The following is a 27,959-nucleotide window of genomic DNA, read 5'->3' as shown; positions in this document are numbered from 1 at the left end:
AAGAAAAACAACTAAAAATTAAGAATTGAGAGAGACAATACTTGATTTTTTGCTGACACATTCATTGAGTCAGTAGTGTGTATTTGGTTGGTGGTAAAGCTGACGATATTTTTGAGTTCCTTAAGAAAAATCTAGAATGATAATTAGTATGTGATTACTCTGTGTGTGTTTGGGAGGAGGGGATAGAAAAGTCGAAGGTAGTATTTGCTCAGAGTCACAGGTCTTGTTTATGTTCACATTCTGTGCATTTCAGCTTATTTGTAAATCACTCTTCATCTTTAAGTTCAAAAGATCCAAATAGCTATGAAAACTTAGTTGATTTAAAAGCTGCTTTGGGAGAGAGTAAAACTACTGAAAGGGAGATTTTCAAATAATGGTTTAAAGACATTTAACTTGTCTAATGTTAAATTTTCTTTAAAAATCAGCTGTTTAAGAAAAAGTCATTAGAGGATCGCGAAAAACTTGGTAGTTATATGTACATTTGGGGAAGCTGACAGAACAACTTTCAAGGAGTGAGGCATAGATTTCCCATATTTTATCAACTATGAATTTAAAAATTCAGTTCCATATGTATTTTTTGGTTGCTATATATATATGTGTGTGTGTGTAATACATGGTAAACTATCAGAGACTCAGAACTTATAAATGCTACGTTTCCTGTTCATTTAAAAATAATAAACTAATTAAAGAGAAACTAGGAAATGTTTCCAGGTTAAGTGGATATGATTAGCAAGGCAGATCAGCAGGGGTTTCTAACTTGTTCATGCTTCATTGGTAGAAATAGCAAGGAAGAACTAGGGTGAGAATCATGAATCTGAAGTTTTGGCAGACTTAAATGCACAATCCTTTAAAATTAATTTTGGGAAACTGCTCCCTGTTACCCTCTTAGAACATCTTATTCTGATTTGAGGCACAGTTTCCTTCTAGTTCTAAAATTCATCTGGTACTTAGAAATCATCATTCTAATTCATTACTTACATCTTAAAAAACTGAGACGTAAGGCTTAGATGCTTTATAAAATGTTAGGATTTAATTTAGTTCTAACTAACATTTTTATACTTATAACAGTCTTCCCATAGTTCTGTTGTTCCTGGAGGTAAAGATTATATTCTATCTCTTCTTCTTCAGGACATGGCACAGTATCTGGCACACAGTAGGCACCTCATAAATATTTATGAATAAATATTGAGATAAATGGTCTAGAAATTAAGATAAAAATCCTCAGTGGACATAGTAGAAAACAGAATCTTTGGTTAAGTGACCTAGCGTTGCAGAGTTTAAAGGAACACATATAACTTCTTTCTTTTATGAAGAGGAAGGCAAGGCCACACAGAAAGATGCTTGTGGAATTTAATAGGAGAGCTGATGTCTGAGCCTGGAAATGGACAGATTGCCTCACTGAGGATCCATTGCTTATTGCCTTGGACTTAGGATGATTTGGAAAAGGCAGTGTTGAGGAGAGTTGAATCAAGGTCTTCAAGGTTTACATTATTTTTTTTTCCTACTCTGGCATGCTGTCTGGATCTAGAGCACATCTCTTTTTAATAACTCCATGTCTTATTCACGTGTGAGCACAAATCCATATTTTTGCTTTTATCATTGGGTGAAGATGTTGGCACTGTTTAAAGCAACAGTTTTGTAGCCAGGTTGTTCATTTTACATACTTTGGTAATGATTTATTTTTTTGGGGGGGACTGTCTTTTCATTGAGTTACTTCATGTGGTGCTATTTAATGTTAATGATTTGTGTCATTTTGATTACCCAATTAAAGTTATATAGCACTTTTTTTTAATAAGGTCAATCTCCTATTAAATTTAAGTTTTATTATATGGCTCTGAATGTAAGTATGGTGTTGACAGGAGTACCAAACTGATTTTTTTCATTGTAGAGAATTCCATTAGATAATTTGTAACTTAGGATGCTTTCAACCATGAGTATCAGAAAACCAGATTTGAACTTGCTTAACCAATAAGGAAATTTACTGGCTCACATAACTGGGAGTCCAAGGCAGGACCTCAGGGTTGTTGGTTGATTTAGTGACTTAATGAAGTACATGTCTTCAGAAACCCAGTTAATTTCTGTCTCGTGTCTTAATATTTGCAGCTTTTTGTGAATGGCTACCAGTAGCAGTTGGGGCCACGTGCTTTGCTTAAATCTAATTGCAGAAGGGTGGGAGTGTGTGTGGGGAGATTGAGAGAGAGTGAAAGCAAGCTGACTTCTCCCCCAGACAGAATAAAAGCCTTCCCCTTCTGTCTCTCTGGAATAGTTTAGGGTATAAGCACAAAAACTTTCACCCTGGATTGGCTTGTGCTGATTGGCATAGGCCTGAGTTCCTGAGCAGTTGCCGGCAAAGAAGATAAAGGACACTGATGGGCTTAACCAGGCCTGGAGGAGTCAGTTCCTCAACTGGCCTGGCCCCAGCACTGTGAGGAAAGGGTGGGATGAATGCTGGAGAGGCCAACCTCAGTTTGACTTCGAATGGCACTTCTTCTAATACTATAAACTGGTGGTCGTAGTTAGCTAAGATTTTCTATCAACAACTGTACTGGTTTACTTTGTTAAGAGAATTATCTCTGGCTATCAGTATGAAAAGATTACAATGAAATACATCAGTTATAATCTTTTCTAACTCTTTATTATGTTTATTTCAACTTCAGTATGGAACATTTATGAAGGAAGTAATATAGAGTGATTTGTCATAAGATACTCTCCCCAGGGTAACTTGAGATATGGTGGACAAAGCAGAAAAGAAACAATTGCCTTGTAAGGCTCATTGGCAGATGAGCAGTTCAGGCACACTGACTTGTAGACATTCAGAGTTAGGTTTGTAGAGGGGACAGAGCCTCTTGGGTATACCCCAGTACCTGTGGAGTATCTACTTTTCTTGTCTACTCGAGTAAGTGCAGCATTTTGATAACCTAATAAAACATTAAGTTGTAAAAAAATATTAATTGAAAAGATTTCATCAAAACTCTAAGCTAACCAAGATTCAACTGTGATCCTTAAAGACTGAGACTATGACTGCATTTGTGGGAGAAGATGAGTTCAGTGCTAAGAAAGTTGTAGTTGACTATAATATAAGGCAGGATGATGTGAAAACCTAGAGGAACAAATCTGAGTTCAATGAATAACAAAAATTATCATGAAATAGATGAACACATTGTCTTTAAAGGGCAAAAATGAATTTTGACAGGTTAAAATGAGGGTGTTCCAAAAGTAGACAGTTTGTCTAGAAACCTCAGTGTTATAAAATATGGAATGAACATGCAGTGACAGTTTGGTGGATGTACAGAACACAGGAAGAGGAAAGATCCGGTGTGTCTGTCAGCACTGGTTGGGGTCACAGCATGCCAAACCCAGGATAAAATTTATGCACAATTTGGTAAGCAACAGCAAGCCATTTTTTTTTACAAACGGAATTTGTGACTTTATCTAAACAATGCATTGAAAGAATAGTCTACATATATTTTACTTCATTTCTTGTACACTGGACAGTGAATAATCATTGTTCACTTTGGTCCCCATCTATATGACCTCATAGCATACCTTAGAATTCACATGCCAGTGTCAGAATTGATGTACTTTGCTGCCTATTGTATTTGAAGAAAATTCTGATAAAAAGTAAAAAAGCAGTGTTAAAATATAGAAATAAAATATAGAACAACTCTTCACACTTCTTGCTCCCTTGTGTACATTGATGTAATTATCAGGTTTACCTGCTTGTGTTTAAAGGGGGAAGAAATGAGTATTATGTTCCATGAGCCAGTGAATTATTAAGGTTAAGTACATCATGGCTTTTACACACTTAGGAGGCCAACCAGGATGCCGGGAAGAGCAGTGGAACTGGTTGAGTCCTCATTTCATTTTTTTCCCTGGTATTTATTGGCTGTGTTGACCACATAAACCATTTGCTTTTCTCACCCTCAGTTTTATTCTTAATAAAATGGCGGTGGTTATTTTCTCATTGCCCACCAAACATAATTTTTATGAGGCTCAAATAAAGGAATGTGTGTAGTAACAAAGGGGAAATTGTAAAGGATAGTAAACACCTGTACACATACAGGCATGCACCACTTAACTACCTATTCTGACAAATGTGAAGTGATAACTCACTGTGATGTTGATTTGAATTTCCCTGATGATTAATGATGTTGAGCATATTTTCATGTGTCTGCTGGCCATCTGTATGTCTACTATGTCTATTCAGGTCTTCTGCTCATTTTTTAATTGGATTTTTTTTCTTGGTGTTGAATTGTAGGAGTTTTTTATATACAGTCATGGGCCACATAAAGTTTCAGTTAAAGACAGACCACTTATGCAACAGTGGTCCCGTAAGATTATAATGGAGCTAAAAAATTCCTGTCACCTAGTGACATTGTAGCCATTCTAAAATCTTACTGTGACCTATTATTCAAGTGTTTGTGGTGTTGCTGGTGTGAACAAACCTACTGCACTACCAGTCATGTAAAAGTAGAGCAAATTCTATTATGTACAGCACATAATAACAATAATAATAAAAAGAATGATACTAGTTTATGTGTTTGCTATACTTTTTATTTTACAATGCACTCTTTCTACTTATGAAATAAAGTGTACCTAATGTTATACAGGCAGCAGCTTCATACATCTTGTATTTACATCTCTTGATTGTATAATTTTTCTTGTGCTTTATTTAATCATATTGTTTTGTACATCATGGCCCCAAAGCATACAAAGTCCACTTCTAACGTTGCCAGTAAAAGATAACTTCGAGTGATTGACCTGGAACCAAAATTAAAAGTGATTAAGAACTTGAAAGTATAAAGTCAGTGGTAATTATTGCTTGCCAGTCAGGCATATCCCATTCCACCATAACTGTGATCTGAAAAGAAAGAACAAAGTGATGGAAACTGTAAAGAATTTGCTTCTTTGAAGGTAGACATGAACAAGAATTTGAGAAGGACCTATATCACATGGAGAAACGTCTAATGACCTGGATTGAAGACCAGACACAAGCCTATCCCTCTCAGGACCATGATGATCATGACCAATGCAAAGACTTTGTTTGCAATGTTGAAAGAAAAGGCTCAAAACTTGTCCCCCCTCATTAAGTGGTAGACATGGCTCTGTTGTAAAAAATAAATGTGAAATGAATTATCTTGTACCTCTGTTTTCATTTGTAATTTTATATTGCTATTCATTCATTCATCAAAAATTTATTAGTATCTGTTGTGATCTCAACTCCATTCTAGATGCCATGGTTATAGCAGTGACTATATCCGCCTAAAATTTCTGTCCTTATATAATTTACATTCTCATAGAGGAAGAGAACCAATACAATTAAACAAATAAAAAACAAGTCACATCAGGTACAGTCTTGAACAGTGGAGGAAAATAAGGCCCACAAAGGGAATAGTGAGTCCTGGGTGGGGGTGCTACTATTTTAAAATAAAGTGTTCAGAAAATGCTTTACTGGTCAGGTAATATTGGAACATCGAGTTAGCATTTGAGAACTGGAAAGGCAGAGGGGAAAGCCTATGAGAATATCAAAGAGCAGGGCATTATAGGCAGAGATAATAGTAAGTGCAGAGTCTCTGAGACAGAAGCAAGCTCAAAGGGGAGAGGAACATGGCTAGCTAGAGGTCAGTGAGTGAGGAGTAAGTCGTAGAAGTCAGAAAGAAAGGAAGGGTGGACCAGACCTTGTAGAGCATTCTAGATTTGGGGCTTGGAAACTGTGAGAGAACTTGGGGTATAGAAATCACATGCTTTATTTACATTATGGTCACTGGCTCCTGTGTTGACAGTAGGGACCAAGGTGGGAGCAGGGAGACTGGTTAGGGAGCAAATGCAGGAAATCTCCAGGGGAGAAATGATGGCAGTTTAGACCAGGGTGGGAGTGGGAGAGGTGGGAAGAAGTGACGGAATTCTGAATTTGGCTGTTAAAAAATATTGACTATTAACCTGGAAATGTATCTCCTCCATAGATTCATCAAATAATATAATATTTTCTCTTTTGTTATAGTAGAAATTGGAAGAACCATTAGCAAATAATATCTAATTTCTGCTTAATACGTATCACATGCTAGATTTTATTCTAAACACTTTAAATATAATTTTAGTTTATTCTCATATAAATGTTCTGATGTTGTTATCCGCTTTATAGATGAGGAAACTGAGGCACAGAGAAGAGAAGCGGAGAAGCAGCTTCCCCAAAATGACACAGCTAAATAGAATTTTCTAATCACATTCAACCTTCAAGACTATTGTGAAGGTGGTTTTTTTTTTTTTTTTTAAGGGAGCATTTATTAAGCATCTCCCATGGGTAGCTGGTCTGTATTTCCAGATTACCTTATTTACATAAGACTGAACACATTGCTATAATTATTACTTTTATATCAAGGTTCATACTGTGGCCTAAGCTTCTGGGGGGACAGGAGCTGTGTTCCGTGTAAGTTTTGAATCTCTGAAGTCTGACACATAGTAGTGGTTAATAGTTTTGTTTTGCTTTTTTTAAAATGATTATCATGCATTATGCTAGGTAGGATGGTATATGAAGATCAATAAGACATGACCTCTTTCCCTCGGATGCTCACTGTGAGTTGTGGATGGACCTGCCTCAACAGAGATTATCTAGAGGACTGTTATAACTTAAATTTATTGTTTGAATTCAAGGGAAAGAGTTGCTGTGTAAAAGAGGGGACTTTGGGAGCTACACTGGAGATGGAACCCCACCTCGGTCATAAAGACTGAGCTAGCCTGACAAAGAAGGGAGAGGTACTTGGAGTGGTGTACCAGCTGTGCAAAATCACATAGGACAAGACAAAGGTTGATGGAACCTGAAGCAGCGACATTCCCAAATGTGATCAGTGACATCAAATAAAATTTTAAATTTTACTCAGTGTAATTCTAGCATATTTTATATGCCTATTCTTAAGTTCTTAGAAAATTGGTTTTATATGTTTAGCATATGGGGCAACTCTAAATCAGAATATTTGATTAACATTGTATGACAGTCCTTTGAAATTCTGACATTGGACTATATGTATTGTTTATAATGTTACTTCCTTTCTGACTTCATAAGCCCAGCATTTAAAGTGGAGAGAAATGCATGCATGTGGTAGTGTTTAGTGCAGTGGGTAGAGAAGCACAGCCCATCCTTGCCAAGTAGTCAGTTCATGCTTTGGGTCCGCCACCCTCACAGCACTGCTCATTATAGGTTTTTATTTCTGAGCTCCTTAGAAGTTCTCCAAATCTAACATTAGTTTAACTACCAAATAACAAAAACAAGAGCACATGGTTAATTTTTCTTGAAAAAGACAACTGGAAAAAGTTTCACAGAGGCTCACATGATGCTGTATGTCCATTTTTTTCTTCTATAGTGACACTTAAAATTCATTCCACATTGCCTACACGAGAAAGGAGTAGGAGAGTGGGGAGAAGCCTGCATTTGATAGCTTTGTATGTTCCTCCAAAGAAAGAAAGTACTTGAAAAAAGAAAGACAGGCTTTCAGATGTTGTCTGAACAAAGATATGGAAATGCAAGGCGAGAGCAGCATCTGGAGGTTTTCAAACACTGGAACAGAGGCTGCACGCTTCTTTTGCTGTTGGAAGAGTGAAAGCTGTTTTCTGTCATTTCCCATCTTGTCACTTCCAGGACCAACATCTTGCTACTTCTTGCACCAGCTGTTTTTTGTTTTTGTTTTTTTTTTTTTCCCCTTCACAGACAGATGGTACAAGAGCTTTGATACCCACCCCATCCCCCAGCCCTGTTCTAAAAAGGTTTTCTTGTGTGGTACCTTTATAAAATGATCACATGTTCCTGTCACTGCCTTTATCCTGTTACCAGAGCTGAGAAGGTAGGAGAGGGGATCCAGTGGAGGCTAACAGCATGTTTTGTAATGTCTCATGGAAATGCCTTACAGAAACCTTATTTCTGCTGGTGCAACCATTTTGTTTCTGAGTTTTACTCCAAAAAGGGGAAGAAGTAGGGAGAGTGAACTTTGATACCTTTGCTTCCATAAGAATATGGGATTTCTGATCTCAAGTTCTCTGTATTCTGGACTCAAGATAGGAGTACTGATATCATTTATCTTCCTAGGTTTTGGCCAAGTGGAATTGGGCATAGGTGGTATAGATATCTTTTTACAGGGCAGGACATTTCTTTATTTTTTTTTAATACCTATTGCATTAAATATTTGTTTTGGATTCCTTAGTGAGGATAGGAACTTAGAATAAATGCAGACAGTGCACTCCACATTGAGAAGATACTTGATTAAAATTACTTTGATTTTGTTTTATTATATTTATTGTGAAATAAAAACAAACAAATAAATAAATAATAAAAAAATAAAAACCTCAAGGGGGGAGCTTTTCCTTTTTCACTCAAAAAAAATTTTTTTTAAGAAGTACCATATTTTTGTAGAAAACAAAGTCTACTAAAGAAAAGCACAATCATTTATAATTCTATAATAACCATTGTTAAGTATGGTATATTTCCTTATAGCTTTTTCTTCAGAGTTCTCTGTGCATATATTTCTCTTGTAAACTTATAAACTTACATTAATATTTTGGTCGTTCAGAGTTGATTTCGTTGTAGTGGTAATGATATAAGAGCTATGATTTATTGAATATTATGTGGCAGTCGCTTTAATGCTTTACATGCATTGTGCACTTCAGTTCTCATATCAGTCCTATAAAAGACTTATTTATCTTTATTTTATACATGAGAAAAGTGAGACTGAGAAACATTAAGTAATTGGCCCAAGGTCACACAGCACATATGAAGTGAAGATGGGATTTGAATTCAGCCTGTCTTCAAAGATAGTGTTTACCATTTGTCCATTCTTTCTTTAAAGTGTTTGAATTTTTTAAGACTCTTGATACATATTGCCTAATATTTTCTATCAATTTATGCTTTCCACAGTTCATTAGAATACTTATTGCACTCTCACCATCTTCAGATATCCTCACATTTATTTTATCTTCACAGGTGTTCGGAGTGAATGATCACTTACTTTTACCTTAGCCCTTCTGTGGTTACTAGAGAGAATGGATATTTTTCATTTGTTATTGACCATTTGTATTTCATCTGTGAATTGTTCATGTTCTTTTCTCCTGGTTTTATTGACCAGTTAAATTTTTTTTGTACAAATTCATCATATGTTAAATATATTAACCTTTTGTTATGTTTGTTTAAAACATATTTCCTTCTGTCGCATGTTTACTTTTGAACAAACTGTTTACCTTGTATGAATGCTTTAAGTATGTACATATCCAAATAATTTTCTTTATATTTCACTTCTACAAATTGTTTTTCTTTACTTCATGATTTTATTACTTATTGTCAACTCTTTAGTTTAGATCTAGAATTTATTTTAATATATGACATGAGGTGAGATCCTGATTTTGTTATTTATTGATAGATAATCCTTTTTTGTCTTTGCTTTGCTAATCTATTTTTAAAAATTGTCATGTGTTGTATATTCACTCTCCTGTAGTGTGCTTTATTACATATTTATTTTATCTAACAGCATCTTTAAGCTACCTTTTCTGTGTCTCCAATCTGTCTGTTCTTATGCCTATATATAGTACATTTTAATTAAATGTTTACAAAATAGGCAGGGATCTTTTTTTATTGAAAGAACACAGATCTGTGCCTTAGAAGGTCTATAGCCAAAACCTCTCTATGGCCTCATCTTTGCTTTGGGACTTGACCACATCTCTAGATCAAATTTCATCCACAAAATAAAAAGGAAGTAATATGTGAATTTAGAACTTTAGAAATTTCGAGATCTTAAAAATTGATATTTTGTGGTTGATACCAAAGCTGCCTATATAAACATTACTTAGAGTACTTTGATATTGTCTATGGTTTTTGTGTTTCATATTTTAACTGTTTTTACTCATACTTTTGACTCTAATTGTGCGTGTGTGTTTTCCTCTACATCAACCAGTTTTCCAGTCTCCGGACACCAAATGGATGTTTTACAATTTAGCTCTGTTCTGACACTAACTACCCAGAGTTACACAGACTGCACAGGTTAAGAGCTCTGTCCCACCAGATTTTCCCCATTTCAGATGCTAGTCACCATTTCCTTGTTGATATGTGTACTTTCTACCGACCAGCTATAAATTCAGAAGTTCCCATGACCCTCCATCCCCACGTTTAATAATTTGCTACAATGGCTTGCAGAACTCAGGAAAGCACTTTACTTACTATTACTGGTTTATTATAAACAATACAGCTCAGGAATAGACAAGTGGAAGAAATGCATAGGACAGGTGTAGGGGAGGGGTGCAGAACCTTCATATGCTGTATGGGTGAGCATCCTTTCAGCATCTCAATGTGTACACCAACCTAGAAGTTTTCTGAACCCTGTTGTGTAGAAGTTTTTATGGATATTTTATTACATGGGTAGGATTGATTAGATTATTGGCTGTTGGTGACTGAATGTCTCCAGCCTGTCTCCTCTTTCCTAAACTGGAAATTAGGGGGTAGTTCCAGCCTTCCAATCATGCCGTGATCTTTCTGACAACAAGCTCCCATCCTGAAGCTATCTTGGGGATCAGCAAGAATCCTCTCAGAACAAAAGGCACTCATATCACTCAAGAAAATTCCACGGGATATAGGAACTGAAAATCAAGACCAAATGTGTATTTATCACAATATTATATAACGTACTGAATTTGTAGCAAATAAGTAATCAGGTATATATGCCGATATGGACATGGTTTTTATCCTCTACTTTCTTTGAGATATCTGAGGGCTTCACTAAAGAAAAGAAATAAAACAAGATAAATTTAGGTGACGTTTATAAGAGAAGGGTGATATTTAAAGTTAACATCAAAAGAGAACAGTTTTACAGCACTGAAAAGACTGGAAATAATATCGGTTAAAGCACAAGTGGGCTATGTTCTTCCTTCCGAATTGCAGCAAGACTTAATATGGTGATTCCAAACTGTTACTTTGATTTTATTTAAGGAAAGAACTGAGTCTTGCCTTTGTGGTTTTATGCACATAATATATGCAGCTACCAGTGACAAAGATCTCTATGACACATGATGCCCCCTTATTTTGGAGTCCTGTTTTACAATATGAAAAGTGTTTTGAGGTAAATTTCTTCATTTGATCCTCATAATTACCGTATAGTAGCTTGATTGAAGGTGTTGTCTCTACTTTACACATGAGGAAGATAAGACTCATATCAGAATACTTGCCCAAGGTCACATAACCTTGTAAATGGTGAGACTGGCCACTAACTTAGCAATGAGACCTAGATTGGTATTATTTTGATTTGGTGACTTTCAGGCCCGCACTATTTATTTAGAGATTTGCGTATCTACCTGCCCACCTTTAAAATGTTAATGAATCTATTTTAGGAGGCTGCCCACAGTGACATATGTCAAAATATTTTTAAACTGTAAAGTACTATTCAAATATAAGGCATTTTCTTTGTTATTCCCTGGGGACTAACCTGCCTGCCCTGTTCAGTGTTGTATGATGACAATTAGCAAGGTTGTATTATATGTGAGCTTGATTTTTAAAAAAATATGTCTCAGCTGTCATGAAGGACATTTTTAACTAAAAGGCGAAACAATCTTCATTTGTCCTAGTCCAGTTGAAAGTAAATGACACTTGAGGCAGAATTGTCAAATTTGTCATCCTTTGGACTGCTAATCATGGTTTTCTTTTCCTAATCTTAAGTAATGGGGTAAAAAAATGTGCATCTCGATTTATAGTTAGTATTTTGGAAGTTTCATACTCAGGTGTAATTGAAATAGTACCACGTATTGTGGCAGTCATTAAGCTGTCTGCAAATATTCCAGTTCTCTAGGCACATGGATGCTCTGACCATTTCAACTTTGGGGGCCATATGACTTGCATTTGCCAATGAAATGTGAGTACGATTTCTGGCATGTACTTTACCATATTCTCTTTTCCCCTACCCGAGGATTCAAGCTGGTAAGCCACTCCATCAGCCTGGATTCCTGAAGGACTATGATGAGAAGAATCTTGCTGACTCATAATAGACATACAGTATGAATGAGATATTATGTATTACTCATCATCTCCTAACTGAGGCAAGATCATAAGAATATGTTTATTTTACATCATTCACATCTTTTGGTTGTTTCTATCTGAAGATCTTAAGTTATACCCAAACCAAATATTCTCCAATATTTCCAAGCAGGATCTATCCATTTTACAGTGTTCACAAAAAGCGTTTGGAACTTGGGAGGAAAAGTTTGTACAGAGAGCTCCGTATCTGGGATCAAAGCCATTGTTGGACAGCTAAGGGAGACCTTTTCTTCAGTTACTTAAGTAGTTTTTGACACATACTTGTTTTGATCTTTAGTCATAAAGCTCTGCCAAATTACTGGTAACTCTTACTGGAGGTATGCCTTTAAAATAGGACCAAAGGCTCCTTAAGTGTTTATTTGAAATTAAGAAAAGGGCAAGATTTCTCCCAAGCATCCTACTTTCAGTCATGACTAAAAGCATGAGAGGAGACCACTGAGGAGGAAAAGGTCACATAGTAATTTGGCTAATGGAAGAAATAAGAATTGTATTGTGCTGAGTTGCTAAGATCTGGAGATGACATCCGGCACTATTCGTGAGGAACTGAATCTTGACAAAACAAAGTTAACATTGGCCACGTCTTTTGTGTGTTCACATTCTTGTGCTTTCCCCTTTTATATGCTCTCATTTCCATCCTCATTTCCTTGCTTACCCTCTTCTCTTCTGATTTAGCTCATTGTTATAAAAGATGGTCTTTGTTATAAAACCGGGGTCCCTAACCCCTGAGCTATGGACCTGTTCCAGTCCACGGCCTGTTAGGAACCGGGCCACACAGCAGGAAGTGAGTGGCAGGTGAGTGAGCGAAGCTTCATCTGTATTTTTAGCTGCTCCCCAGCATCAGCATCACCACCTCCGCTCCACCTCAGATCATCAGGCATTAGATTCTCATAGGAGCGCAACCCCTATTGTGAACTGCACATGTGAGGGATCTAGGTTGTGTGCTCCTTATGAGAATCTAATGCCTGATGATCTGAAGTGGAGCTGAGGTGGTGATGCTAGGTAGCACTGGGGAGCGGCTACAAATACCAATTAACATTAGCAGAGAAGTTTGACTGCACAGAGGCCATAATAAATCAGTAGCTTACATATGCATATCAAAACCATGTCAGTGAGTGGCAAGTGACAATTAAACTGCATCTGGTGGCAGGCTTTACAGTGGCAAGTGGGTTGATGTACTTCAATTGTAGAGCTGAAACTGGTGGCAGGCTTTAAGTCAGAACCCGACACTTTTTAGTGCATATGTGGCCTGCCCATTATTTTATTTACCACTTCAGTCCATACTTCTCTCCCACTGCATAATTGTCTCAGTCACAGTTTTGGTAAGCCCACAAGCTAACTCTAGCCAAAATGAGTAAAAATTAAATGTCACTGGAGAGCTTCTTTGAAAAGGGGAGAACACCCAATGATGAGACAGCAGAAGACTCTTAAAACTGCCAACAGAAAGAAAGCTGCACTTAAAATACCAAGAGTCCTACTTAAATTATGAGTTCATTGCAACAGGTGATTCACATTCTCCAATTCCTCTTTGTATAATATGTGGTGACCAGCTTTCCAATGAAGCCATGAAACCTTCAAAACTGCTTCGCTACGTGGAGACCAAGCACCCTGCATTAAAAGACAAGACTTAGGAGAGTTTTTCAAAAGAAAAAATCTTGAACATGAAGAGCAGAAGCAATTATTGAAAGCCACTATTCATCAAATGTGTCTGCACTGAGAGCATCATTCTTAGTGGCTAACTGCATTGCTAAAGCTGAAAAGCCCTTTACTATTGGTAGAGTTGATCCTGCCTGCTGCGAAGGACAGTTGTTGTGAACTTTTAGGAGAGATTGCAGTTCAAAGGTGGCATGTGTTCCTCTTTTGGCTAGCACCAGATGAATTAATGAAATAGCAGAGGATATTGAGGCATAATTATTAGAGAAGATTAATGAGTCGCTGTGGTACACAATCCAGGTTGACAAGTCTACCAGTGTTGACAACAAGGCAACAATGCTAGTTTTTGTGCAATATATTTTTAGGGAGGATGTATTTGAGAATATGTTATGTGCACATTTGTTGCCAAACAAAATCACAGCTGCAGAACTGTTTAAGTCTTTGAATGAGTACACATCAGGAAACCTGAATTGGTCATTTTGTGTTGGTGTATGCATGGACGGAGTGTCTGCCATGACTGGACAGCTTTCTTGTTTCACTACTGAGGTCAAAGAGGTCTCTTCTGAATGTGAGTGCGTGCACTGTGTCATCTATAGAGAAATTCTGGCTAATCAAAACCTATCTCCTGAACTTAACGTTTTACAGGATGTGATTAAAATTATCAACCACATTAAAGTACATGCCTTTAACTCACATCTGTTCGTGCAGCTCTGTGAGGAGATGGACACAGAGCACACACATCCTCTCTCATACACAGAAGTGAGATGGCTTTGTAAAGGTAGATCACTGGCCAGAGTGTCTGAGTTATGAGAGCCGCTCCAGAGATTTCGTTTATAAAAACAGTCACCACTGGCAGTACATTCCAGTGACACAGAATGGGTCGCTAAACTTGCTTACTTTTGTGACATATTCAGCCTGCTTAATCAACTCAATCTGTTACTTCAGGGGGGAATGATACTGTGTTCAAAATGGCAGATAAAGTGGCTGCATTCAAAGCCAAGCTGGAATCATGGGGGTGATGAGTGAACATTGGGATTTTTGACGTTTAAATATTAGCAGAGATTTTGAAAGAGACTGAGCCAAGGCCTTCTTTCTCCCAGCTGGTGCATGATCACCTATCTCAGCTTTCAAAAGAGTGTGAGCATCACTTCCCAACCACAAGAGACCCCAAACTGAGAAGGAATGGATCTGCAACCTATTCATGAATATGCCAGGCAAATCGACTTTGTGCTAGAAGAGGATCAATTGCTTGAGACCATAAATGACGATGGCCTTAAAAGTATGAGACAAAGATAACTTCAAATCTCCATATGTTTTGGATTAAAGTCGAGGTGGAACATTCTGAGATTATCCCCAAAACACTGAAAAGCCTGCTTCCATTTTCCACATTCTATCTTTGTGAGCAGGGTTTTCTACAGTGACAGCAATCAACGAGATAACAGAGTAGACTGGACATAAATGATACACTTCGAGTGTCACTGGCTCCTGTCACCCCCAGATGACACTATCTAGTTGCAGGAAAACAAGCTCAGGGCTCTCACTGATTCCGCATTATGGTGAGTTGTATAATTATTTCATTATATATTACAATGGAATAATAGTAGAAATAAAGTGCACAATAAACGTACTGCATTGGAATCATCCTGAAACCATTCCCTCTGTCTCCCCTAACTGCCCTGGTCTATGGAAAAATTGTCTTCCATGAAACCGGTCCCTGATTCCAAAAAAGTTGGGGACCACTGTTTAAAGATGGTTTGCGAGTCACTTATTTGGAACTTTTATGAAATAGATGACAAATGTTATGTCCAAAATTAGAAAACTTGAATAATCAATTGTATCAAGAAGTTGCATTAAAAATTACTAAGAAACCTGAGCCCCCATTGAAACCTTAGCTGCTTAGAGGATATGTAATTGGCGGTAGCCTCATGGACCTTTGGTACTGGTGATATTAGGCTTTTCTATTATCGTTTCATACTCAAAGCAGTTCTGTGCATATTCCAAGTTGCTTCTGTCATACTTCACTTGGCCGCCTATGAATTTTGAGCTCAGAGTGGCCATGCATCTTCTTAGTCTTTGCTTAAAGGTGAAGCCTCTACCGTGCCTGCTTCAGTGAGTGTATAGAAAGTTCCCCTCTGGCTTCCTCGTCTGTGCACTGTTGTCCTCTGTCTCATGAACCTCTTATGTAACGAGGACTGGTTATGAGGCTGAGTACTTATGGAATCCTTTCACTGTGAGGCAGAAGGGGCCTAGGCTTGCTTTCTTAGGGCTTTCATTCAAGGAGATACCTCCTCCAAAGCTCCTTTCTCTTTGTTGCCCCATCTTCAATTTTACCACCCCTCCCTCTCTGTGAAGTATTAGTGGTGCTAATTCTGACAGGTACCAGTTGAGGCATCCTGTGAAGGGAGGGGACAGAGAGCATTAAGCAGTAGGCATCATCTGACAACCTCCCTGGGCACTTAGGGCAGTGGGTGGACAAGTTGGAGAGGAAAACAAGCAGGATTAGGTGGAGGGAGTGTGGTCTCCATACTGCTACCTCTTGCCCCTGGGCCCTGGCATCTGGGGCAATTCCCTTCTGCCTAAATTGTTCACATATTTAGCTCTCTGCTAAGAGGTCCACTTTATGAACATTTCAATTTCTTTCTTAACTCACACATAATTTTAATACCCATTCTGGAACACATCATATAAAAATATGAGTCTTTATGATATTGAGTATTCTGAAGTCAGGAATTTTCCATACTTTCTTTTGTCTTCACTTCCTTTTATTCTCTCACTTGCTTTAGTTTCTCCTAACTTCCCCTGCCCCTTCGTTGTGTGAGGCAAGGGACAGGGACACTGTTCAAGGACCCAATGCAGGTAGTAATATCCTTATCCTTTATAGGTGTTTGTTCATTGAATGGTGTTAGGAGACTCTAACTTTGTCTTTGTAATCAAGAAGATCATATTAAGCTTAATATTTGAAAGTACACCATGCTGACACTGAGAAAACATCTTGCCCATGGACTTCAGTTGAAAGAAAAACTCTGATATGATCAGTATGTGATGATGGCCTTCCAGATCAGATAGCTGAGTTGTATTTATAATTTAAGATATTTCTGCTGTGGGGATAGAAGATAAAACAAATGAGAGTTTACCAAGAAGATCTCTTAGAGTTTGGGTTATAGAGAAGTGCTGGCGAACAAGATAATGTTTCCACTTTTTGAAACTAGAAAATTGTAAACATGTGTCTCTGGTGTGTTTCGCTGGCATGGAGACATTAAGAGAAAGAGAAAGGCTATTTTATACAGAAAAATTCCATATGATTGCTTCTTATTGGAGCTAGCATATTTCAGTGAAAGCGCATTTTATGGGAAAAATTGAGTCCTCTTTAAAGTTTGGTGCAGCAAGGGGTGAAAATGTAGGGATGCAGCTGGAAACGGAAAGATTATTTGTGCCGAAGGCTTGCAGCTGTACTTACCTGTGATGCGATGAATACAATTTGATTATTAATCTTTCTGTGACTGAAAACTTGCTTCCTTTCCTAAAGCTGGTGACAACAATTTACTGACTGTCTAAACCTTGAAGACTAACTTGAGTTGGAAGAATAAATCCTGTCTCTTAAAATTCACATCTTGTTAAACTCAGAACAGCCAGCAGAAAACAGAAGAATCTCCAGCCTGGATGCTTGGAGAAAAGATTTCCGCTTAAGCCATGATCACATTTCAGCTCTCTTAAATCCCCTAGAGTAGAGGAAGAACTGTCGGATTGATTGATGGCAGAAAAACTGGCATGACTTCATTTAATTACCCTCATTGCATACTCCTCCTATCTACATTTGACTATCACTGAGATCCCATGGAAAGTGGAATGGAAGGTAGATACAGCTGAGATGATGAACTGGGGGCAGTTTTCAATTTCTGAGCTTGCTCATGACGTCATGATATTTGCAATAGCCAAGGATTACCTAGTATCCTCCTTAATTTGCCATTTTGGAGGCTTATCTCATTATTTATTAAACATGTTTCTGAAAAGTTAGTCAACTTTTTGTTTTCCCTACACGCATATTTAAAAAGGAAATATTATGCCATTATAATAAACAGAAGACAAGTATCACTCACCATAAGAAAGTAACTGTAAAAATCTATATAAACAATTAAAATATTATGAAATTCTAGTTAGATACTGTTCCTTATGGAAGGCTCTGAACCTGAAGCCTACTTTCCTCTCATGTGAAAAGGGAGTTTAGAGAGACAAACATTTTAAATCCAATTAACAAAATGAAACATTGTTCTTAACTAATTGTAAGGATTAGAAAAGAAAGACCTAGATCCAACCCAAACCATTCCTCTTGGTTTTTGTTTTCCTGGCATGATTTTGAAGGTGGAAAAGAGATAATACTCAAAAATAAAACCTGCTCACTCAAGAATAACTGTGGTCTCCTCATTCATTGTTGCTCTTAGTGCTTATTACAGTATTTTGTCCAGTGCTCAGTAGATATATGTATGCTCAGTGATTCAAGATTTGAACGTCGATGCTTAGTTTCATTTGCCCTTCCTCTAAAAACTGTATTGTTTATCTCTCTTGCTCTGATTTTTCAGTTCCCTTTGATGTGTTCTTTTATATATGAGGCTTCACTTCTTTTGAGTGACTGTAACAGACATGCATGCCTCTTCAAATACGCATGACTGTACGCAAGATAACAGGCTGTGCTGTCTTGTTAATTAGGTAGTTTTTTTCCTTGATGTTGTCATAGGGTATTTGAGTACTTTGTCCAATATACTCTACTTGGTGCAGTGGAACTGGAATGGACTAGCTTTCCAGGGCTTATATCTGCAAGTGGTTTCAAACAGGCATTGTCAAACAAGCTGCTTGTTGTTCTGTGGTGTCTTTCTCTTTCAGCAACCACAATGCATGCAGCACTAAACTTGTTGCCACTTTCTTGGAACTAGAAAATTGTAAACATAATGTTTCTTTTACATCTCTGAGAAATCCTAATATCCAGCTGCTGTGGTGGTAGCAGTTGTCAGTCGCTTTCTTGTAACCAAACAACACTATCTCAAGTGTGATGAGATGAAATTTGGTGACTGCTCTCCCATGCACACTCCCCCCAGAGGTTCTGTAACATTACTTTTTTTTCTCGACCAATGGATTGCTAATCTGGCCATCTCAGCTGGAGAAGGCGGAGTTTTGTCTTTTAAGCACTGTGCCTATGACAGTGCCCCATAAGGATTAATATCAAGGATAAGCAGTGAACATTTTGTTCAGTGCTTACTGTGAGCCAGATACTGTGCTTTAAAGACATGAACTCACTTAGACCTCACGAAAATTCAGCAAACTAGGTACTGTCATTATCCTCATTTTTATAGATGCAAAAAAAAAAATTGATGTTAAATAATTGCCCAAAGTCTCACAGTCGTTAAGTAGGACTGAGGTGGAATTTAAGGGCAAGTGTATTTGAATTCTCAACTCACATTCATAACCACATATATAACAGTATAATTACTTCCTCAATAAATGACAGTCCTTTACTCAAAAGTTTTACAAGGACAGTAAAAAAGAATTTGTTGAAATGACAACCCATGTTGTGACAGGATTGCTTTCTTGATTCACAGTTCATACAAAGAATACACAGCAGACTGTAATATACCAAACTAAATGAAATTTTATTCTTGAATAACTTATTTGAATCTCCTTTTAGGAAAAATCGGTAAGGCATTTACCTGGTCATAGCTCAGGGAAGTGTCTCTATTGTTCTGATTTTTATTTTGTAAACAGTCATTTTTTTCAGCATCAAATGGCTACACACACACACACACACACACACACACGTACATACACACACATATATGTGTGTGTATATATATTATATTTTATGTATATATATGTAATATATACATATGTATTTATATATTTTGGCTTGGTGCTTATAAATGCAGGGCTGCATTTCTCCTTACAGAAAATTCTCAGTCTTCCTGTCTGCACTTCAAAATTCAAATTTGAAATTCAGACAAATGTTGACATTTCTAGCAATTGCATCTAGGGGACTGAAACAAGACTAATAATTTTCAGAGTATGGCTACTGCTTGCTATCCGACCTAAAATTTTAATAGAAGGCAGATCTGAATATATTAAGAAAAATACACAGATTTTAAGTAATAACAGAACTCACTCTCAAAGAAGTTATTAAATGAAAGAAAGAATAGACAATTGTTTCAATGGTCAAAAACTGTTTTCTAGATGATAAAGGTAACCTGAGTTGGACCGAAAGCAGAGTGGAGTGAGGTCATGTTAACAGGGTCAGTTTGACAGATCCAAATATTCTGTCATGTAATTAACATTATTGATAGCTAAGGGATGGATTTTCTAGATTTCCTTCTGTAGCACCTCACCTGCCTTTAAGTAACTTTTTTTTTTCCCATTTAATCACTGGGATTATGTGGCTTATGAGGAGATTGGAGGATGGAGAAGTGATTATGAAGATGAACCATTTTGGCTGCTCTTGTAGACTAAAGTTGGTCCAGAAAATGCACTGCAGAAACCAGGGATTTGTGGATGATTGGTCAGAGTGGGGCTGTGGACAGTTGGTTTATCTTGTTGCATTTGCTTCTGTCACATAGTTCATTCCTTTAACTTCACACGTTGTACAGTACACACATGGAGAGAAAGGAAAGTAATGGCACATTTCCTTGAAAATATAATGTACACAAGGAAATACAACATCCTTTGATGTGTTTTTGACTGATATATAATAAAGGCTGACCAGGCAATGGCATGAAACCTCAACTATTAGACTTCTAAATCTCTGGCATTAGGCTGCAATCTAGATTAAACTTCAATACTTTTTATCACTTGTAACAGCCAAGTCAAATAAATCATATTTAGCCAGATAAAAGATCGTTAACTTTGCAAAAATGATTTTGATTTTTTTTTCTGCGATTTCCCCATAATAAGCCTTTCTTTTGGAGGGGGTGGAGAGATTGGGGATGAGGAAGTAGGAGGTTATCGTAAATTTCAGATTATATTGAATAGAACCAGGTTTAGCTAGCTCTGGTATATAAATTAGAGATTTGTGGTTGAGTAGAATTGATTTTGCTGAGACTAAATTAATCACAGTGCTTAATCACTGTAACCTTTAAACATTACAGTCCTGGCCACAGCTGCAGGGCAGAGTGGTGTTCCTTTGAGCTTTGTTGTCATTTCATGAAAGGCTGAGTGCCCATGACTTGTGCAAACAAGGATTTTTATGCACAGACTTCAGAGCTGGTTGCCTGCTCTGCAGAGGGTTAGCTGGAGCATCTCTCATGGGCCAAGAGGCTGCTGCAGTCTCTTCAACCAAAGAAGGCTTTCTGCTCGCATACCACCATCTTTGGTTTTTTCAAATCCAGGTAAAGTCAAAATGGCCATCATTGCCAAAATGCTCGCAGGAAGGCAGGCTTTAGAATTAGAATGGAAACATTCCATTATATTGTGATAGTTATTTTTTCTTTTAAATACAGTTTTAAATACTTTAAACACATTTTGAACTATTTAAAAGTGTGTGAAGTGGACAATTCAAAAAGAAATTTAGGCTTGGAAAGATTAATTGACCCTTTGGAACTTATCCGGAGAGTCTGTAAAAAAGATTGAGAATGGTACCTAAGCTGCTTTGTGTTTTTGTTTTTTAATGTTCATTTCGATTCCTTGGTGTTTGTCTCATGCAGCCTCCAGTAAAATCAAATCATCATTATACCTCCCATAGAAATGCAAGTTATTTTCCCTATTTTGCGGGCATATCTGAAAATAGATTTTTAAAACTCCTTTTCGAGGCCATCCATGAAATTTATCAGTATAGTATTTTTTTAAAAAAATTATAACTATTAACATATATGTGTGTGTGTTTATATGCTGGGTTCTACAGTCACAATTGGAAAAATTACAGCATATTCAGTGTAATAAAATGTGACTAGACTCATTTTTAGAATCAGTGAACACCCGGATTTCACAAAAATCACACCTTATTAAGACTACAAAGTATGTCGGGGATCTACCTAAGCCCCTTAATTTTATAATTCAGGAAACCAAGAGCCATGAAAGTGAAATGACTTGTTCAAGATAACTTATTATAGCCAAGCCTAGGCTGAAACTTACCTGATTTGATTCCTGTTCAGGATTTTCTTTATGTCACTGGCTTTTTTCTGTAAGAGAGATCCTGGCTTTACAAGTTTTGCAGTCAGATTTTTTATAAATAATAAGAGGTACTCAAATAAATCTGGCTTAACTGGTACATTCTAATGTAAAATGAGATTTATTTGTAATCTGCCTTGGCGAGTTGCTTATCATAGGAGAGAACAATACCTTAAAAACTTACTTATAAATAGTTTTTGTGCTGTCTTTTCTTTTTCTATTATACACCGGTTTGCCTAAGTCCCTTTACATATGTTTTCATTGATGAGTCAATAACAGTCATTAAAAAATATTTGGTAGTGTAATATATTGCTTTGAACACAGGCTTCAAAGTTGGAGCTTCTGGGTTTCACCTTGCCACTGACCATCTGTTATTTTGGTGACTTTGGTTAACATTTATCACTCACACTCTGGTGTATTTACCTCCTAGAGTTGTCAAGATAGTTAAATGAGTTCATAAAATTCAAGTTCCTAGAGTGGCGCTGAACAAATATGAGTGTTCATTAGATGTCAGTGAATCTCATTGAGGTTATATTAATTTGCCAATTTGAACAAAAATCATAGGTAGTTTTATGTGTTTTATAGGGGATGTATCAACATAATTTGGATTCTTATACCATTGGTTCTGTTACAGCTCCTCCCCTGATAAATCTGATCTGGTTACTAGAGTTTCCCATTACTTAGTTTTATTCTGGCTTTTGCTTCACTTTTCCTGGTCCATATTGGGACCAGGGCATACAGATCTGGATGTGTCCAAGACAGATAAGAGGAGAAAGATAAAAGAGAATATTAAGGCAGCTTGATTGCAGAACAGATTTTTTCTGCAAATATTTCTTGAATGTTTACTATTTGCCACAAACAGAGATTTGTTGATGTACAGGACATGGTGCCTACTTGAGATTCCATTCCTCTAGATAGGACCATTGCGAGTTTTCTGCCACCCAGTTATCCCTCTCCCCAAACTAACACCAAGCATTGTTTTAGAAAAGCATTTAATAGAATGTAATATCAACAAATTAGAATTGTGGAGTTGTTTCTTGCAGAATCCCTGCCTCCACTCTCATGTCCATCTCTGCATAGGTCAAGAGAATCTTTTAAGATCTGCTACTTTGAGTTTGTTCGAAGTTGGCTGTTTAAACATTCTGTTGCAATTACCTTTTGCTGTCAGACTCCCCAGCAGAGAGTTTGTCAATTCATGAAGGCAGTGACTGTGTTTGATTCATCAGTATATTCATAATGTGTTACACAAAGGAATAAATTCTTTTGTTCAATGAATTTCGAGTGCTCTAGGAAGATCCAAAGGATCTTCTCTGAGCCAGGATTCCCTACTAACCTTTCTTCTTTCCTGCCCACACTGCCCTCACCAACTTGAGAATTTCTTCCCAGTAGAGGATGCTTTGGGTTTTAGGAACTTTCCCTAACTTCTCAAACTCTTCCACTGTAAATTATCTGGATTTTAACTTTCTGAGAACTTTTAATTATCTGGAATTTAACTTTATGAGAACTAATCTTGCTCTTAAAACTTGCTCTTTAAAACTTGCTCTTACTTAGAAGATTATGTTCTGAGGTGTGTGAAGCTGAATGGGAGGGAAGGGAAAGAGCAAAGGAGAAGATGATATTTCTAGCTGGTTTGAAGAGGCTAGAAAAGATCCAAAATCAGACCGGCGAGAAACCAAGAAGCACTTGGAGAGTTGGAGAACTCAGATTTATTACACCAGCGTCACAAAGAGCAAGGGCTCGGAAGATCTGGGCTGGGATCTGAGTTGGAACATTCGCTATACAGACCTTTTTTTGGCATGAATTGCTTTGAGTTACTAGCAGTTACAAAGTGTTACAAAGTGTAGGAGTTGCTAGGCGGTACAAACAGTTACATTTGTTGCTTAGACAGATAAAACAAAAGGGAAGGTGAGTCTTTAGTCAATTTCGAGTACAGCCCATGCAGCAAGAAAATTTACAGAAGCAGAACAGAGAGCTGATTAGCCTTTTGAATGAAAATCCCTCTTTACACCCACTATTCTAAACTGGATATCTCTAGTTAATTACTCAAAGCTTTCCTCTATGTGCTTTCTAGGCTGCAACATCCAAATAGAACAGATAATTCACATATTGACTAGTAAAATATTGTGGAAAGGGTACAATTATCTGGAAAGTAAAGATTAAGGGTAGACAAGAAAAGTGATATCATAAAGCTACAGTGCCCAGAACTTAAGTTCTGAAAGCACCTTGTTGCTACTGCTCTTCAATCTGACTTTCTTGAGTCATGACCTCCTGCTAGTTAGTATTTAATTCTGTTGAATTCTTCCAAATTGGCTTGTTTATTTTAAGATTATCCAAATTCGCATACAGTCTTCAGCCTAGCTTTGAATCTACATTTCAGGAAATGTAGACTCAAATACACAGGTTTATCTCTCTGACCTTTTAGCTAATTATTAGATTGAGATAAATGTGTGTGGGTGACAAATTGCCTCTAATGGCATTTAATCTGCATGCTCACATTAATGTCTGGTTTAGTGTCCCAGTTCCATAGAGGCAAAGAGCATGGACTTTTATCTTAATTTGACCTCTTTAAAAGGTGTTTGTGGTGAAAGTCAATTTTTGATTAGCCTAATAGCATGTTTTACATGGAAAGCAATTAAATATTGATGTAACAAGAGGCTACTTACTAGATGAGATATTTCCCAGTCAGCTATAACTGGCCAAAAAAGTAGAGAAAAGGGAAAGTGGCTGGTAATTAAAACTGAATGACAGCCTCATAGCTGTCTGGTATCCAAGAATGATGAGCAAATAGGTAGTATCTGGGAGAAGGCTCTTCTTGTTATTGTTTATTACCATGGAGGCTGTTCACTGACCTTTTGTGGGTGTTAGGCTAATAGATTTTAACACCTTTTTGATTTTCTAAATCACATCAAAGGGGCAGTTAAATAAGCCAGCCATTCTATTACTGGAATGAGAGGCCTGGGAAGTAATATTCATTGCGTACCTAGTGCTGAATGCTTTGCCTTTTGTCTTTCTCATTTAACTCCTGAGAAAGCATGTGTGTAGGTTACTGTCTAAGTGGTGATTTCTTGATGCACTCTGACTTCAGTGTGTGTTTTACAGTGTCATTATTACCAATAATAAATTCTCCTTAATTTTTAACCAACTGGAAAAATGGGGAAACTTGTGTTAAGTGAGATCATTAATAACTTTCTTCAGCACTTTAAGAGCCAAATGAATTTCCCAGTTCCTCACAGCATTACAAACTGCTCTTCCTGGTAAATGTCATTTTCTTAAATTCCTTTTAGAGATATGATTGCATCTGTGTCATTCTGTGTGCTTCGGCATGCTGAGTGGGTAATATATTGATGGCAGCAGGAGCATCCAGACTTTGGACACTATTAGCATGTGGCCATGGCCAACTTCCTCAACTTTGTTGTGCTTTGATTACCTCATCTGTAAAGTGGGGATAATGAGTTAGTAAAAGTAAAGCACTTAGAAGACTTCTGGTCCATAGTAAGGACTTAATTATGGGTTTTTAGTTTTGTTTTCTGGAGTTGGTTTGAGGATTGGAAGCAACATTCATAAACTAAACTAAAACTAAACACTCTCTAATTCATTGAAATGGTTTCCAGGTGAAATAATAGTATAGCAAAGGAGACTTAATGAGGGAATACTCTAGAGTGAATCTATGTGAGTGTCCATTGTGCAAATCTAGGCCAACCAAATGTAGTTTCTGTATGATTAAAGGGATATTGAGGATGTAAGGATGATCTGGCTGTGACATCTATCACCCCAATGATCACCATGGTTGATTCGGCTGATCTAGCTGGCTAGGCAGGTGTTCCCTTCCTCCCTCACCACTCCATGTGCATCCCTCCTGAAACTGCGCACTCGGTCGAAGAGGATGACTTTCCCCAACAGGGGAGAGGACCATTCTTTCAGTCAAGGGTATAGAGTAGCGGGGCTCCCCTGCTAGAACCTCCAAACAAGCTCTCATAAAGGATTGTTGACCCATAAAGAAAAGAAATGTAGGTTGGAGATCCTTATAACTTCCCTCTACCCCTGTAACCTGTGATGTCTTTATGTAACATCTTAAGAGTTTCTCTACTAAATTAGAAGCGATGGTTATAAACTGGATTTAGATAAGAAAGTATACACAAGTTATTCAGGAACTAATTTAATTGGCAGATAGGTCTCATGGAAACAGATGAGAGTACTTTTAGGAAGAAGTGCTTTTGCACTACTGCCAGGATCTTCGCACTCCCCTCTCCACCCCACTACTTATGGATTCTTAAGTTTTATTTTAATGACAAACTTTTTTTTTGCCTGGCTTTAAGTAAAAGACCAGGGACTGGGTTGAAAAGGCAGTTATGGCCTTATTAGAAACTAAGTTACTTAAAATGCAGTGAGTCCTAAATCTGTCTTAATACAACTTTGATGCAGAAATATACCTTTAATCAAGAAGCAGATACTGAGTGGCAAAGTGAAGCAAGTATACAGTGAATTGAGATCAACATGTATACCATGAAATTATAATTAAACTACAAACAGTGGAATGGAATGTGCTTTTCCTGAATGTCCTGAATGTTACTTGACATCACACGGCAGTGCTACGTGCACTTCCATTATCACGAAGTAGTTATGGAAGGAGTCCTGCAGTCTTTAAATAGTTATTTCTGATTTATTTTTCTCTTCTTTCCTGTCTCTCTATTTTTGTCTTTATCTCTGGCGGTCCATGTATCTTCTTTCCCTCTCTCTGTGTCCCATTTGGGGTTCTCCAGAGAAATACAACCAATAGGAAGTGTGTGTGTGCATGCATGAGCGAGGTTGATTAATTTATTGATTGATTAAAGGAATTGGGTCACCTAATTGTGGAGGGTGCCAAGTTTGGCTGCAGACTGGAAACCCAGCAGGAGTTGATGCTATAAGGTTTTGGCGTATATTTTTTTCTTTTCTGGGAAATCTTAGCTTTTGCTCTTGAGGCCTTAAGAGCTGAGTAGGTGAGGCCCATTCACAATATCAAGGGTAATCTCCTTTATTCAAAGTCAACTAATTGAAGATATTAACCACTCTACAAAATATCTTCACGCCAACACCTAAATTCATGTTTAAGTAGATAACTGGCTACTAAAGCCTTGCTAGGTTGACAAACAAAATTGACCATCACAGTCTTTTTTCCTCACTATCTATCTCTCTCCCTCACCCCTTCCCTCCACACACACACACACATACACACACACGCGCGCGCGCGCACGCATTTATGAGACATCATTAGTATTAATGAACTTCAGGTAATAGGATAATAATCATAATGATAATTAGCAATGATTGAGTGACTATTATGTATTGGATGTTCTGTTGGATACTTTATGATCTCAGGTAATAGAAAAACTCTTGACAGAGTTTGCAGATTGCATAGATTTATTTTTATTTTACGGGTAAAAAAACAGGGCTTAAAGAGCTGCTAGCTCTTAATTGGTTGAGTTCAAGGTTCAAACCTTGACCTGTCTTCCCTATTCATGGTCCCTTCTCCAGTATCCTATTATCTCCCTAATATTTCTTTCCTTGGTATATCATCATTGGTTATTTTGCAGTCTTTTACTTGGCTGAAAAATATGACATGTTCATACTTTTTTCACCAAGGCTTATTTTTAAAATAGGCAACTCAGGATGCTGACTGAGCAACCTGGGTTTCCAGATTCAATAACTTAAAGATGGAATACATTAGCCTTTACCATGCCAAGATCATCACTGAACTAGGCATGAAAAGTTCTAAGGAGGGCCACCTCCGGGCGCCATTTGGCCTGTTTTTCTCACTGATGTATTGCTTCCTTATCTTCTGCCAAACCTTATCATTCTGGCTCAGTCCACAGACAGATCAGCAACAGCGAATAGGCAACACAGCTGCAGGTCTGGTGCACAGGGCTTTGGATGGTGCCTACTACTTAATCTGCAGCCAGAATTTCTCTAGAAGGGAGGCGAGACAGCGCTTCTTGGTTTCACTGGAGGAGCTGGCCTCATCTATGGAAACTAGTCCTAATAATATTCTTTCTCTTCTCAGTGGGTTCCAGCCATTGTCTTCCATCTTCCCTTGCCTAATTTTAGTCCCCGCCAGCAACTTTTGCTAGGC

At 37.4% G+C, this 27,959-nt stretch overlaps 1 protein-coding gene and 1 long non-coding RNA gene across 6 annotated transcripts in view; both read left to right on the top strand.

Annotated features, from left to right (window-relative positions):
• The window catches only part of LOC107515694, a 35,229-nt gene extending 8,640 nt beyond the window's left edge, over positions 1-26,589 (top strand). Inside the window, exon 3 of the long non-coding RNA XR_001598065.2 lies at positions 699-26,589. This is a non-coding gene — a long non-coding RNA (uncharacterized LOC107515694). The remainder of the gene's footprint in view (positions 1-698) is intronic.
• AUTS2 (activator of transcription and developmental regulator AUTS2) overlaps positions 1-27,959 on the top strand; it is a 1,066,702-nt gene that overhangs the window by 361,598 nt on the left and 677,145 nt on the right. The window lies entirely within an intron of this gene.

The sequence above is a fragment of the Rousettus aegyptiacus genome, unplaced genomic scaffold (genome assembly GCF_014176215.1).
Source record: "Rousettus aegyptiacus isolate mRouAeg1 unplaced genomic scaffold, mRouAeg1.p scaffold_m13_p_8, whole genome shotgun sequence".
In the NCBI taxonomy this organism is placed as follows: Eukaryota; Metazoa; Chordata; class Mammalia; order Chiroptera; family Pteropodidae; genus Rousettus; species Rousettus aegyptiacus.
Note: the sequence above shows the minus strand (reverse complement) of the source record. Positions and strands in the feature narration are given on the sequence as shown.